The sequence below is a fragment of the Lissotriton vulgaris genome, chromosome 4_1, assembly GCF_964263255.1.
Source record: "Lissotriton vulgaris chromosome 4_1, aLisVul1.2, whole genome shotgun sequence".
In the NCBI taxonomy this organism is placed as follows: domain Eukaryota; kingdom Metazoa; phylum Chordata; class Amphibia; order Caudata; family Salamandridae; genus Lissotriton; species Lissotriton vulgaris.
The window spans coordinates 42,301,322-42,317,503 of NC_141691.1; positions in this window are offsets into that span (position 1 = coordinate 42,301,322).

Below are 16,182 nucleotides of genomic sequence, written 5' to 3' on the forward strand. Positions count from 1 at the left end.
GTAGTGTTGCAGAACACAGAATATTTTGTCCCAATTCTAATGACAAATTGAAGCATTCCAATTCTGTCTCCAACTTAGTCGATATAATTTAGTCTCTATATTTTTTTAAAAGGATACAGAAGATCAAACAGAATATAGAGATGGAGAATTGTTCTCAAGAGAAGGAAATTCATTTCGAAATTATAAATGAAGTGATGGACGAAATATTAGAAGCTGTGTTTCAGGAGGAAATACAAAATGAGAATGATGATTTCACGGACATTTCCTTGGACTCTGCCTATTTAGAGATGGTGGAAGGGGATGAGGACTATGAATTAGAAGAAGTCCCTGATGACGTTATGATGGAAGTTCTATTAAATTATGAACTTTTATATGAATACAATTATTTTTACTAGTAAAGCATTTGTGAAGACAGTTTTCTTGTCCTATTCGTCGTTCATCTGCTTTATGAGAGTGATAAGACATGTTCTCATGAAGTGTAAAAGAGATTGTAGTAAAAAAGATTAAAGCACTAGGATGACCGATAGTTCTTGAAAAAAGTGTACTGTTTGTATGCTTTAAAAAATTAGAATTAGAAAATACGTCTATAATGTTAACACAGCTATTGACTGTCATACTTTTAGAACCAACATTCACTACAGGATTTCCTACTCTGTTCAGAGACTTTTTCTTTGTCTTTATTCTACTTAGAAAATGAATCTGTGGTTTTAATTTGTACGTTATATGCTAGTAGCCAACTATAATATTTGTTATGTTTGTGTTTTACAGATTGTCATTTTCATCAAAATCGTGAATTAATATGCCGACCAGAAGTGAAAAAAGAAAGCTCTATAAACGGACTTACAATTTGAAGAAGAAAGAAATTCAAGAATTATCAAAAGAAAAAAGGACGGATAAAAAGAAGACTGCTCCTGGTAAGAAAACCAAAAGTTTTTTGAGAACAATATGTCAAAGGAAAACTGTTAGCGCTAACGTTCAAAAGGAAAAAGATTTATCAGTATCGACAAGGAGAAATGGAACCAAACATAAAAATGTTTCTGGAATCAGCAGAGAGGAAAATCTTTACAATAAAACTCGGACGAATCAGTTTACACAAATCAGGAAGCGTATGTTTTATAACAGAGTAGTTTTGAATTTATTAAAAAAGGAGAAAGTTTGTAAAAGAAGATCTGCTTTTTTTAAGAAGAAACAACATATAGAGGGTATTGTTCAGCGTGCGTTTGAGACAAAAAGAAAATTATTTATTTTAGTACTTAATAGAATAAATACACTATATAAGGCAATCCGAGTTTTAAAAGCTAAAAGTAAATGGAAGAGACATATAAATAGAAGTCATTTTTGTAAAGTGTTTTCTGGGAAGTGGATGCATACCTCAACTTCTGAACCATTTTTTAATGAAGAGAGTTACTTTCAAAGTAACGATTTGTTGCATGCAGTTGACACCAGTGGTCGAGCATATGAGGTGAAGGATGGTTGTGTAATTGAGAAAGAGAAAATTGTGATTAGAAATGCAGAAGAGGTGATGGCTGCAGAAGCTTTAGAGGGACGTCCTAATATTCCTGTTTACAGTTGGAATTGTAGTAGCATTTGTAGTGTACGACAGGATTCAATTGATTTCTTTCGCAATTTCTTACGTAAGTACACTAAAGAAAGTCTTAAAAAAAAATTGTAATGTTGCAAGACTTAGATCATTGCAGAGTGTGTGAAAAAATAGGTCTGCAAGGCCATTCTCTGGCTTGTCTTTCTAAAAAAATATGCCAGAGTGTGTTTCATCACTTCAGGATGTTAGTAGTGCATCATACCAAAATGAGAAAATTAGTTAGAAAGTTGTATTATGCGAAAAGTCCAGCACTTAAACTTAAACAGGTAAATAGTGCTCTTTTACATGGATGTGAATTAGATGTTAAGAAGATTTGTGCAGAAATTGAGGTAAGTTATTTTGGTCCAGAGGAAGATAATGCAGAAACTGATATATTATAGAAGGAAATGTGTTAGAAAATGTTGTAAATGTTAATATTGAAAATTTTGAACAGGAAATAACAAAGTTTAAGGTTATTGCTGGTGAGAAACCACATTTTTCTTGTGTCTGTTGTCGACGCAACCATTACAAAAGTCAAACTAGGTTAGTTGATTTATATTTAAAAAGTGAAGATGAAAGTAATAGTCAATGGAAAGATTTTGCAACTTATTTGTTGGTGGAAAACTATTTTGATTTGGGTTTTGAGCAACGTATTTGTAAATATTGTTATAATAAATTAAATGAAAATAGAATGCCTGCTAGAGCTGTTCATAATAATCTTTAGTTGATAAATATTCCATCGGAACTGATGGATTTAAATACTTATGAGACTATTCTGATTCAATGTGTACATCCTGTTCAGGCTATTGTTCGTATGGAGCCTAAGACTGGCAATTTAAATCCTTCAGATTTGCAAAGAGGATTAAAGGGTAGAGTTGTATATTTGCCACTTGATTTAAAAAAAATATGGAAACAATTGGTGTTGAAAATGTAGAAGAGGAACGTCTAGTTATTCTAGTTAATGGTGTACCTACAAAGAGTAAGAAAATCTGGCAAGATTTAGTGGATGTTAGAAAATTCAAAAAGGCAACGTATTTAGTCCAAAACAATAAGTACTATAAAGATGTATACGTAGAAGAAGAAGAAGTAAGTGAAGAAGAGGACACTGATTTGTCTATTGGACAAATTGAAAAAGTTGACTTATCTAGAAGTGAAGAAATTTATGAGCATTACAGTGTTCATCCACTGCATTCCAAAGAAGCAATAGGGAATGCTATTGAATTATTTCAGATGAAAAAAGCAAAAGGAAATCCTATTAGTGTATGGGAAGAAAGTTTGGAAGGTCGTTGTTTTCCACAGTTATTCCCTACAGGTGAAGGTACATGATAGGATGATCGACCTATGCAGATTCCTGCATCTGAGTACCGGACAACAAGATTATATGCAGAAGATCCGAGGTTTCGCCAATGCATTCCATATTTGTTTCATCTTCTGTTTGAGAGTGACTTATCTGGTCTGTCTTATGCAGTAAACCATATCTTAAAAAGTGGAGTTCATCTTCAAAATATTTCAGCAAAGGAATTTATGGATAAAGTGCAACAGAAAGATAGTGTTTTGGATTCACACCTAATTAATTTAATGGCTTGTCAGCGTAGTACTAATGAGTATTGGTACCGTTGTCATGGAGATTTGAAGTGCATGCTTAGAAACTTAGGAGCACCTACATGGTTTTTAACTCTAAGCTATGCAGAGTATGCTTGGGAAGATTTACTTGAATTTCTTTGGGAGGCGAATGCAAACATAGAAAATGTAAACTACAAGACACCTGGAGAACTGTGTTCGTTAGATCCGGTTAATGTTTACAGATATTTTAATCATAGATTTGAAGCTATGATGTCTTTTATTACAAACAAGAAAAATCTGCCTCTTGGTGAAGTACTAGATTTCTTTTGGAGAAAAGAATATCAGCAAGAGGTGCTCCTCATATTTATATGCTGTTATGGATCAAGGATACTCCTAAATTTGGAACAGACTCGGATGAGACTGTACTGTCCTTTATTGAACAGTATGCCACTTGTGACATAGCTAATAGTACAACTGATAAGGACTTAAGAGGAAAAGTGTTACATTTTCAAAGTCATCGTTGTGGAAAGTATTCTCGGCGAAAATTCAAATCAAAGAGTAAATTCTACACCAAATGTCGTTTTGAACTTGCTCGACCGGTACTTTCAAAAGGAAGAGTCAACAATTTGATGTCATCTTTGCGACATAACATCAGAAGATGGTCACCTAAAAATACGTACAATTTAAGAAGAGCTGAAGAATCCAAATATATAAATGACTATAACCCAGTCATTTTGTCCATGTGGAATGCTAACATGGACATACAATATGTTGCAGACATCTCTCTATTGCTGTGGCTCGATATGTAACGTCTTACATCACGAAATCTGAAGAGAAGGAACTGAAGGAGATGTGGGAAGACATTTCTCATGAAAAGAGCCTAAGCAAGAAATTGTATACGTACAGTTTGAAGATGTTGTCTCATCGAGAAATTGGAGCACATGAATGTTGTGATCGGTTATCATCAGCAAGTCTTTATGCAAAATCAAGCACGTTTGGGTCTTGCAGAAACACGAAACCGTGTTTTGAAACCAGTGCAAGAAATTGAATATTTAGCCCAGAAAGATCCAAACAGTACAGACATTCTGAAAACAAATATGTTGGATACATACTATCCAAATAGAAGTACTCTGCTTGAAAACATTTGTCTGTATGAAATACTTCAAAACTACACTTTTAAAAGGAATATTACAGAGAATATTGATAAAGGTGTAAACACTGTAATTGGACATGAAGGATGTCTGGTGAAACAAAGAAAAGGACACTTGATTAATTATCAAAAACTGAGTTGTGATACACCTGACAAAAGAGAATTTTACTATTTTGCTCTTTTGCAACTCTTTAAACCATGGCGTACAGAAGAGGAACTACTTGGTGACTTTGATAGTTATGAAGATTCATTCAACGCATCTAAAAGTAGTATCGAATGTCCTGTTTTTAGTAATTATCTGCAAATGTTGAATGATGAAATAGAGCAAGAAGCAACAATTGCAGTGGAGATTGCTGGAGATAGTTCACAAGGTAGTCAAAGTTCAGCTTCATTAAGTCAAGATCCACTGGGACAACCAATTATCCAAAATGATGCAGCCACTGCCATGGATGAGGTGGAAAGAGCAATGCAGCAAGGTCAAGAGGAAGTAATAAACCTAAAAGAATTAAAGAAGCAATTTAATCGTGATCAAAGACAGATATATGATGAAGTGACAGAGCACATTGAGCATGGCTTTCGTCATGAGAAAAAAGATTGCTCATGTATGTCATTTAAACCGATTCAACTATATGTAAGTGGAGAAGCTGGAACTGGTAAAAGTTTCCTAATTAAAGGAATTACTACATATCTACAGCAAAGAACTCAGTCAACACTGTCGTGTGTTGTTACTGCTCCAACTGGATTGGCAGCACATAACATTAAAGGTATAACTTTACATCATTTACTGATGCTGCCAGTTGAACATGAAAATAAATTACAATATCACAAGCTATCTGGAGAAGCTTGTTTTGAAGTTTCTAGAGTCCTTAAAAACATGAAACTTCCTAATATTGATGAGGTAAGCATGGTATCCAATTTAATGCTTGCTTTTGTGCATTTAAGAATGCAACAGATACTTAAGACAGAGTATGATGTGTTATTTGGAGGTAAACATGTCATAGTTTTTGGAGATCTACTGCAGCTAACTCCTGTGAAAGGACAACCTGTATTTGAAACTGTTACGCATGAGGAGACCAGAAAGTGCCTGGGCAGTATTGGAAATGTTAATATATGGTGACATTTCAAATATACTGAACTGATTCAAGATATCCGACAGGCAAAGCATACTAAATATGGAAATATTCTTCAAGATATAAGGATTGGAAAACTAACTGAAGATGAGAAAGATACTCTACGAACACGATTACTTTCCAAGCTGTTTCCGAATGAAGATAATGTACCTGAGAAAATATACAGTAAAGAGGTAGCAGATAAGTCAGTGATATGCTTGATGCCAACTCTCAAAGAATGTTCAGTTTTAAATGAGAAAATGTTGAATTTAGAAAATTAAGAAATTAAGAAACTGGAAGCTAAAGATAGAATAGAGCATGAAGGTAGTACTATTGTTTTGTCTGAAAAGTTGAAGTTAAAATTGTAATCTTTTCAGAAAACTATATCTAAAACTGCTGGTTTAGAGAAAAATCTGTATGTATGTTTAAATTGTCGGATAATTTTAAGGAGAAATTTACATGTAGAAAGAGGATTGGTAAATGGAGCAATGGGTAATGTTGTTGGTTTTGTCAATTACACAAATAGAGATGAGATTGAATTTTTAAGAATAAAATTTGATGGAATTGAAGAAGTTCAACAAATTAGTCGCTGTTCAACTCGTTTTTTGCTTGTGAAAGACTTATATGTCCGTCGGAAGCAATTTCCAATTTGTTTGGCATATGCAGTGACTATTCACAAATCTCAAGGTTTAAGTGTAGATTGTGCTTTGGTAAATATTGGAAGCACTGTATTCAAAGAGGGTATGGCGTATGTTGCTTTATCGCGAGTTAGAACTTTATATGGACTTTATCTAATTGATTATGATGAGACAAAGATTAGTGCAGATTTAAATTGTGTGAAGGAGTATAATAGGTTAAGAAGAGAATACGCTCCAAGTTTACCTCAATATCCTTTAATTGAAAGGCGTATGGTTGGTCAGAAAAGGAGAAATGAGGAAAAATATGCTGAAGTAGTCAAGAAACGAAGAACAAAAGATGTAGCTGTCGTTGGTAGGCGTCAGACAAAGCTTAGTATTGAAGAGATTGTTGGATTTAAGTTTGAAAACAGGTCTGGTGTCAACTGCTATGCAAATGTAGTAGTTAATGTTGTTCTTTTTCTAAAAAATGTTAAGCAACAGATTGTACAAAATCGGGAGCAAACATTTTGTTGTTCATTAAATTCTGTATTTGAAAAATGTAGCAGTGGTGATAGTGAAGTAGCAAGTGTTTCAGAACTAAGGAATGTTTTAGACATATGTGCAGGACTAAATCAATTTTCTCCGAATATTCAGCAAGATTGACAGAAATGTATTATGTATATGTTTACAGTTTTGGAAGATGAAGGTGTAGATATTGATAGTCTTTTTGGCCTTTCTTATAAATGGGAACATAAGTGTGATAATTGCTCATTTTCAAGTATTACTGATATACACAGTGAAAGATTTATATATTTAACATTACCAGACTGTAAAGAAGTGTCTTTTATTAAAGTAGTTAAAGATGCGCATCAGAACATGGTCTGTTCTCAATGTAAGTCTGAAATGTTATCAACTTTATTTATCCACAGATATGGACAATATGTAATTTTAATGTTTCAACGATGCAGAGCTGATGGGAGTAAATTGTCAACTTTAATTAAATATTTTGTGGCTTCTCAAGTATCTATTTCTAGAAGAACATTTGTAACTGTAGCCATTATTTTTCATGAAGGGCCTTCAACATCATCAGGACATTACACAGCTTATTTGAAGTGTCCAAGAGGGTGGACGCTTTGCAATGATAGTCAATTGACTTTTAAGAAACGTTTGCCTTTTGCCTTAACTAACTCCTATCTGCTATTTTTGCAACCCAAATTTCAGTAAAATTACTTGGTGTAGGAAGATTAATACTGTAAAGATATGAAAATCTGTTGTTTAGAAATATCATGTGACAGAGAGTGTGCAAATCTAGAAATGAAATTTGTATTTGGTATAGTGATAGCATCAGGTACAAGTTTACTTAATGTTTGATGGTATAGAACACGTTACAAATTTTAACTGGAAAGATTCAGAAAAGAATAGATAAGACTAAGATTAAGAAATTCCAGAAAAAAACTACTTAACTCATAGTATTTGGCCACGCGGAAAAATATGAGACAACAAAATGAGTACTTCAGATAATTATTTTAGAACATATATGGACGCAAGTTTTTGGAGAGGTATTTAAAAGATAACGAGTTAACTTATACAATTTGGCCACGCGGAAAGGTATGGGAGAAGAAAATGTGTACTTAAGATAGATTTTTATAGAAGATACTTGCACGGGGCTTTGTTGAGATATATTTAAAAATAGGTCGTATAGTTTAATTAGTATGTAACTGTGGAAGATGTAGTGTGCTTACTCAAGAAATTACGAATTAGAGAAAAACATTTAAGACATGTTTTTTTCAGGTATTTATATTATGTATGGAGATTTTGTATGGGTTTTTTAAACACAATCATTTTGATTGTGTTTTTTTTCCCCGCTGTTATATGATGATTAATATTGAAATCACTGTTTATAGTGAAAATCAATGTATTCTGAGGACAGCAAAAATAAACCATGTAATATGTTGTTTAAATTATTTTGTTACATTTAATTTATAAATATGTATTATAACAGATTTTTTTACTGTCTTCCACAGATATTACATTTATAAGGTAAGTACAACTAATAACATCCGAGAGTTTTGTCTGCCTCTCTCTTATTCTTATTGTTTTGATCTCCTTCCTTTCTCAGTACTGTTTAGTCACACTTATTCTGTTTAACTCATTCACATTTTGCGTTGTTTAATTTTTTTTTCTATTTCTGTAACATCTTTTCTGTCACTATCTTATTCAGTCTATCTATCTCTTCAGTTTTTTTCTACTGTTGTCTCATGGTGACTCACCTTTATTGACTTAAATGTAAAGGGCCTCCCTTATGAAAGCCTTGCGCCACCAATGCACCAATTTTCCCATGTTAAAAGTGACGCATGGGCGGCGCAAGACCTTCATAAATAAGGCCCATAATTTACTTCTCTTACCCTACTTTATTTCAATTTATATGTGTCTTGTAGTGCTTGTCTATTTGTACCCTGTTTACTTTCTGTTACTCACCCTTTTTCACTCTGTTTCTCTTACTGTTTTTCCTTTATTTTATTTATCTCCTTAAGATATTCCTGTACTCTTACTGTGTTTCTGTAAGAGACTGTTTAGTTTGTGTACTATCACTGAGCATACTTTTATTTTCTCTCTTACTTTACTTTCGTTTAGACACTCATTCTTTCAGTGCTATTATATCTTTCAATTAATTAAGTTATTTATTGATTTATATACTAGACATTCTGTGTCTGTCTCTTCCTCTCTCCCTTGGTCTTTTTTTCTTTTACTTTCTGTTTCATTGACTCCTACTTTTTTTGTTTTATGAACTGTACATTATAATCTTATTTTAACTTTTCTTCCACAGATACTATGTTTTTAAAACAAATTTACTTTTACTTTTTTACTATTTCTTAGGTAAGTATAAAAAATAAAGAAACTTTTCCTCACTGTGTCATTTCTTTGTCTATCCTGGTCATGTTTAATATAAGCACTTCCACATAGGATTGGGTGCATTGTCATAAGGCGTGCTTTAAAAGTGATTTCTTGAAATAAGAGACATTTGACTGAGTGAGTTCAGCAACACTGATATATGAAAACATTGGTGGTAAATGATATTAAATGTTAAATGGTGTTCTTTCCAGAACTTTAAGTCCTTTGCTGCAGTGGCAATTCTGCCTCAGCGTTATTGGGCGGGGGGCTGAGTGGCGCTCGCATGCTCATGATGGAGCCACTCCTTCACGAGCCGTGGTTGAGCTGTGCTCATGACAGAGCGGTTCCTTCATGGCCCTGCTCAGTCAATAGAACGCGCTGCGGAGGCGCAAAATCAGTGCTGCGCAAGCGCAGCGGCAAGGCCATGACAAAACCGCTCCGTCATGAGGACAGCTCAGGCGATGCTTGTGACGGAGCGGCTCTGTCATGAGCATGGGAGGAGTTAAAAGGTGTTAAAAAAAATGGAGGGTCTCTTCAAAGAGAGTGTTGGTTGTAATTTAGAGGGCACTTTAAAACACATAGGGGCAGATTTATGATGACCTTGCGTCTCTTTGCGCCACAATTTCGTCACTTTATTTAATACAATGATGGTGCAAATAATGCATCATATTTACAACGTTATGCATCTAGGAGATATGTCACATTCTAAAGCCCTGCACCATAAGGAGGTGTTCCTCTGAAGGGGGGGCGTTCCTGTGCAGGAACGCGTCTTGAAAGTGGCTGAGTGAAATCCATGAGATTTCACTCAGTCACTTTGATGCCCATGCTGTTTCAAAACTCTGCATGTGCTTGAAGCATGCGTAGGTATTGACGCAGCATTGTGAATATACTGCACTGCTGACCCTTGCTGGAGCTGCAGCACACTTGCGACGCAACTCTAGCAATGTATTACCTTTCTGGCACAGATGCGTTACGCATCTGTGCTGTTTTTGCACCATGGTGCGCCACATTATAAATGTGGCGCACCATGGGTGACGGAGCAGTGGCATACTGTGGCGCAAATTAACTGGTGCATCTCTGGGGATGAAGCAGTTAACATAAATCTGCCCCATAGGTTAAAAATCTGCATTTAGTAGAGTGTTGGGCCTTTGTAGTGTTATGTTTTTTCTGTTATTCTATGTAGATATGTAATATTGCAAGTTTTTTGTCACGAAAAAGAAACCATGACTATTGGGTTTGCGAATGATTGCAAGATTCTTAAAATTAAAAAGCAGCAACCATGGCAATGTTCAATATAGTATTGTAAATACTTATGTTCAAGAATGATGAGAGAGTAAAAGGAGGTTAACCTGATCTTTTAAACTTATTCACAGGCTTCTTTAAAGGAAGTGTTCTATAGGATTGTAGCGTGGGTGTTTCACTTTTTTATATCTAACACAATGCATTCTGTATGCTGTAGCAGGAGGAGTACTACATACTTGAATATTCTTTAGTGCTTATTTTCATTTACTAAGTGGTAATGAGACCGACACAGAACTTCAATGGGCGGGACAGGCGGTTCCTGTGCTCCTGGAGGACTGCGAAGCCGCTGCAGCAGTGGGAGTGAGGCCTCTCAGAGGGGAGCAGCGCAGTTCCTTTTGATGGCCACAATTACAGATAACAGGGTATGGATGTCCGTGGAATTTACGGATGGTTAGTCACTCTAGAGTGTGCGCGGCGCCCCTGGCACCTCATTACGGCACACAGGGGAGCCGCATTGCACAGTTTGAGAATCAGAGACTTAGGAGATAAACCTTCATAATAGCAAGGCCCCTAAGCGATAAAAATCGCCGCTGCTTGGCGTTGTAAATATCGACCGTATGGGCGGAATTTTCTACGGTGTTAGTGCTTTAATATCAATGAGAACACATATGTGATAGTAAATCCTGTAACAGCCACGGTACTTAACATTATCGCGTGAAAACAAACGTTGTTTTTACACAGTAATGTGTGCCTTGTAATTAGGGGACGGGGTGGATTTAGTTTTATTTTCCTCACCTTCATGTTAACGCTGCCGAATTCTTGATTACAGCAGGCTTTAACAGTCCTGCGATAAACAAGTTTATTCCACCTCTTTTTCTCGCAACGCCTCTTTTCGTGATAGGGTGTTTTCCCCTCCAACCAAATTTTGCATGTGCTTTGACCTACGCCCACTTTGCATGTTATTAACTTACTGTGCGCAACATATGCAAAGTGGTCTTACGGCAGGCGATGTAATGCCATTTTCAAGGAGGTACTGGAGAATATTTTCAAGGATAGGTAAAACATTAACGCCGCTTTTATCGGCAGAAAACTGCAGATATAGCGGTGATAACGGCATTGATAATATGCTGTATGAATTGCAATTGAATCTAATGTTAGATGTAAAGACAAGTAACATAGGTTTCGGTTGCAATTCATAGATCATATTATGAAGGCTATTATCGTAGTTTTATCGGCAGTGTCCTGAGGATGAAATCGACGATAATGTATTACGTCTCCTTCATAATATTCAGAAGTATCGTCGCTTTTTTGCATAATTGTCCTGAAAAAAAGCGTTGATACTTCAGCTTGTGAATAGAGCTCTTTTTGGTACAATGAGTTAGTTCTGAAAATAACTTTTTTTTTTTTTTAAAACAAGTGTTATGTTGTTTTTGATTTTTTAAACTTGCACCGACATTTTCAACTGTGCGACAGGATCAAAATGAAATGAAAAAATGTATCTTTTCTCGGCGCATTTATGACTCTCAATTTTTAGTTGAATAAGATTGAGGCTCTGCTCTCCGTACAGAAGAATTTCTCCACAGTCGTTGCATTTCATGTGCACCTTCGCAAGATATGGTCTCAAATCCATCTCTGCACTCGATGGAGATACAGGTCGTCGACCAGAAGATGTGCTGGCTAGCTCTGATGGTAATAGCGTGGCCAGGGCTCTTGTTGATGCCTTTGCAAATTGCACAGGTTGCACTTGCTTGACATGCCTGATCATGGTATGTATGGAAAAGGAATATTTTTTGGACGGATTTCCTCTTGAGAGAACCGAGTCACATATCGTACAAGTTACTTTTGGCGCATTCACTTTCTTTTGATCTTGAGGATAAGTGAAAAATTGCCAGATGAAAGACTCTTTCTTTCTTCTTAAAGGTAGTAGATAATTTTGCTCAGATTTGGAAGATGAATGCGAAGCGGCAGCCATTTCAGCAAAGTCTTCCGAAAGATGTAAGACGTTGTTCTCCCTTGAGAGTACAAAAGATAGTGAGGGAAGTGGGTGGAGTGCTCCGTGAAAATTCCAAAATAGAAACTACTAAGAACCAATTTCAAGTCACATGACTTCACATGCGCGTCTCAGGACGTGTACGCGGTGACAGTATCTGGTCACGTACGTCATTTGGAAGTAGCGGTCTAATTCAGTGAAGTTTCAAAACGTGAAAAGGAGTAAACCTAAACACATACTGATGTGTGGGTGCGGGCGCGCGAGTTATAGTTAGCTGAAGTAACTATAACGGGGGAATTTCATTGGTTTTATATGAGTGAAATGTCCAGCTTACTATAACATGTGTCAAACCTATGGTTTTTTCAGTGAATTTCATAGGTTTTGTAAATGCTACTTCTTAACTATAACGTGTGTAAAACCTATGGTTTTTTCAGTGAATTTTATAGGTTTTTTAAATGCTACTTCCTAACTATAACGTGTGTAAAACCTATGGTTTTTTCAGTGAATATATATATATTTTGCACAAAAACCTCCTTGACAGGAAGATTAACGGGACGAACTCACGTATTTCAGAGGTTTTACTATTTTTATTTGATTTTTAAGCCTTCAGATAGCATTAATGCAGAAAAAGACAGACACTGATCAACGCGTTTCGGGAGCACCTCTCCCTTGCTCACGATCACCTGATCATAGGAAGTCAGTTCTTTTAAAGCCACAGTGTAGCATTTCCTGTCTGGTGTGCACATTGTCTCTTAGCATTCTGGAGATTGTAGTTTTAATTAAAAAGTGTAGGTCTTTGCCTTTGAACATTGTTCCTTGATTTTTGGTAAACTTTGCTTGTTTTCAACATGGAAATGTTATTGTCCAACAGTTCTCAATTTCACTTTTTCAATGTCACGCCAATTTTTCAATTTTGAATGTTAGTGTTTTTTTGTTTTGTTTTTGGTTATTTGTTTTCAGCTTATCTTTTCCCTTTAGTGGGAGGTGTTATTTTTGTTCTTACTTTGATTCATCCATCTTATCCTTGTGATTCAGTCATAGGCTGAAGTTACTCTCTTCCGTTTTTCACCTTCTTCTGTTTTGTTGTTTTGTTGTTCTGTTTCATTTTAACTTGAGATCTTACTTTCTTCCTTTGTTGGACCAATCTTCCATTCTTTGTTTTTGACCATTTTCTTTTTTTTATATTTGTTAGGATTTTTTATTTGAAGTTTACATTTCTTTTGAAGTTTCTTGACAGAGTGAACTACTTCATGAATCCTTTCTTCTTCAAAGGTGTATCTAAAGTTCTTCCGATTGGTTGAGGCCATACGGGTGCATTGTCGTTAATTTGATGATGTATCTCGATTCTTTCCGGCGAAGTTCTCTTTCTCAGTCCCCACCTCTTTTAATTTGTGGGACTGTATCTATTCCATAAAATTTGAGTTGTTTCCAGTCCCCTTGATGGTATTGTTCCATGTGCTTCGCGACAGCATTGGCTCGGTCTTTATGCACCGTGGCCCTCACGTGTTCCAAAATGCGTTTTTTTAACTCACAGATCGTACTGCCCACATACTGCAGTGGGCATGGGCATTCTACTATGTATACAACATATTGTGATTTGCACGTTATTAGTTGTCTGATTTCCCAGGATTTTTCATTTTTCGATTTGAACACTTTAGTTTGTTTCGCTATCTGGCACACCTTGCACAAGTGGCATTTCATAAATCCCTTTGTTTTCAGCCAATCACCCTCCTTCTTCTTGGGTTTAAAATGGCTGTGGATTAGATGGTCCTTCAGGTTTCTTGACCTTCGATACGTTACCACAGGATGTTTGCCCACCACTTCTTTGACTGTGCTGTCCAGCTGGAGGATTTCCAATTTTTTCTCAGTATATTCATGACTTGCTTGCTTTCTACTGAAAAGTCCATTATTAAACGCATTGGTTCCTTCTACACTACGTTGTTACTTTGTTTTGGCATTAGGCATTCCTCTCTTGACTTTTGATTGGCTTTTTCTCAACTTTTCAGAACTATTTTGTTGTTATATTTCCTCTTTTTGAATCGTTCCGCTGTGTGTTGACCATGTTTTTTCCACTGCAGATTTGTCTTATTCTGAGGAATTCCCCGAATGTGATACTTGCTTTCAAAGATTCTTGATGAAAGCTTGTTGCTTCCAGTGTCGAGTTAGTGGCAGTACTCTTGTGATGCACGGTGGTGTGGATTTGATTGTCTCTGATGTTGATTTCTGTGTCCAGAAATACTAGACGATCTTTGCTTGTTTCATATGTGAATTTGAGTTGGGAGGTGATGTTGTTTAAAATTTCGAAGTACTCTCGAAACTCTTCTTCCGTGCCATCCCATATGATCAAAAGAACATCTATAAATCTTTTCCATGTGATGATCTTATTTAGAAATTCATCATTTTCAGCTCTCCACGCCACCTCCTTTTCCCAATATCACCATAGGAACCATTGAAATTCGCATATATAGTTAGTTGCACTAACTATATATCACGCACCCGCAATCCACTGCTGATGATGTCACATATTACATCATTCATGACATGGTCAGTGACATCACTGATGAGATCACTGATGACAACTCAAATGACATCACTGATGACATCACTGATGACATCTCAAATGACATCACTGATGACATCTCATTTGACATTACTCATCACATCACTGATGATATCATTCATGTGATAATACGATGAACCTCTTCAGATTCTAAAATAACCTTAGATACAATCAGTGTAAACAGAAACTCACAGACTGTTACTCATCCATGGAGTTACTCACACACCTAGTCAGTCATGCAAAAAATAAATCACACCTCCATTTCCTCAACTATACAGTTATACACACCTTACTTATTCAAACATATACTAACACATATTTACTCTCTTATTCAATCAATGATACAAGTTAACAATGATCCATACAGCCACTCACACATTCACTGGCTCTTATGCACAGTTATTTATATATATCAACTCTCACATGTACTGTGTTTTACCTATGTTCTTACTTTGACATGTAGCACTGAGATATCCATTCACTCACCAATACACTCATGCACACAGTCAACCGCCCATACAGCTGATTCCACATGCACTTTTGAACCCATACATCTAGTGAATCAACTGTTCACACATCTATGCCCAGAGTCACACACCTCACAGCCACCCACACACACACACTCAGTCTCCCATACAAATACTTGGGCAACCAATCAATAACCCATATAGTTACTCATATAGCTACTGATAAACACATGCATCAGTTTACAGAACAACAGACATAATGATGCACAAATTAAGACAGTGTAGTCACTAACCCATGCACTCAGTGAGACACATTTAATCACTCTCTCATACAGTCTGTCATGCACCTACTAAATCCTTCATCCAGACACTTATACATCCACTCATTATTCAATATGTAAAACATATTTTAACTTTACAGAAACATACAGTCACTGGATGTTGTCATCAGTGATGTCATTTGAGTTGTCATCAGTGATGTCATCAGTGATGTCACTGACCATGTCATGAATGATGTAATATGTGACATCATCAGCAGTGGATTGCGGGTGCACGATATATAGTTAGTGCAACTAACTATATATGTGAATTTCAATGGGTTTGTGTGAGTAAAATAAGGTTTTGTAAATGCTAATCCCTAACTATATATGGTCTATAACCTATGGTTTTTCAGTGAATTTTCAAGGTTTTGTAAATGCTAATTCCTAACTATATATGGTCTATAACCTATGGTTTTTTTCAGTGAATATATATATATATGTATATATATTCACTGAAAAAAATATAGATTTCACACCAGTTGTAGTTAGCTGGACATTTTACTCATACAAAACCATTGAAATGTCCCCATTATAGTTAGTTGTACTCATCTCTAATACAAAAGTTTCCTAGCCGAGTCTAGCATCCTGAAAATGCATACCATTCTAAAATAAAATTGTACATCCTAGCATTAAGGGCCAACGGCAAGGTCCTAACCGGTGTCAGATCCCTACTACCAAATTCCCGCCCTCACG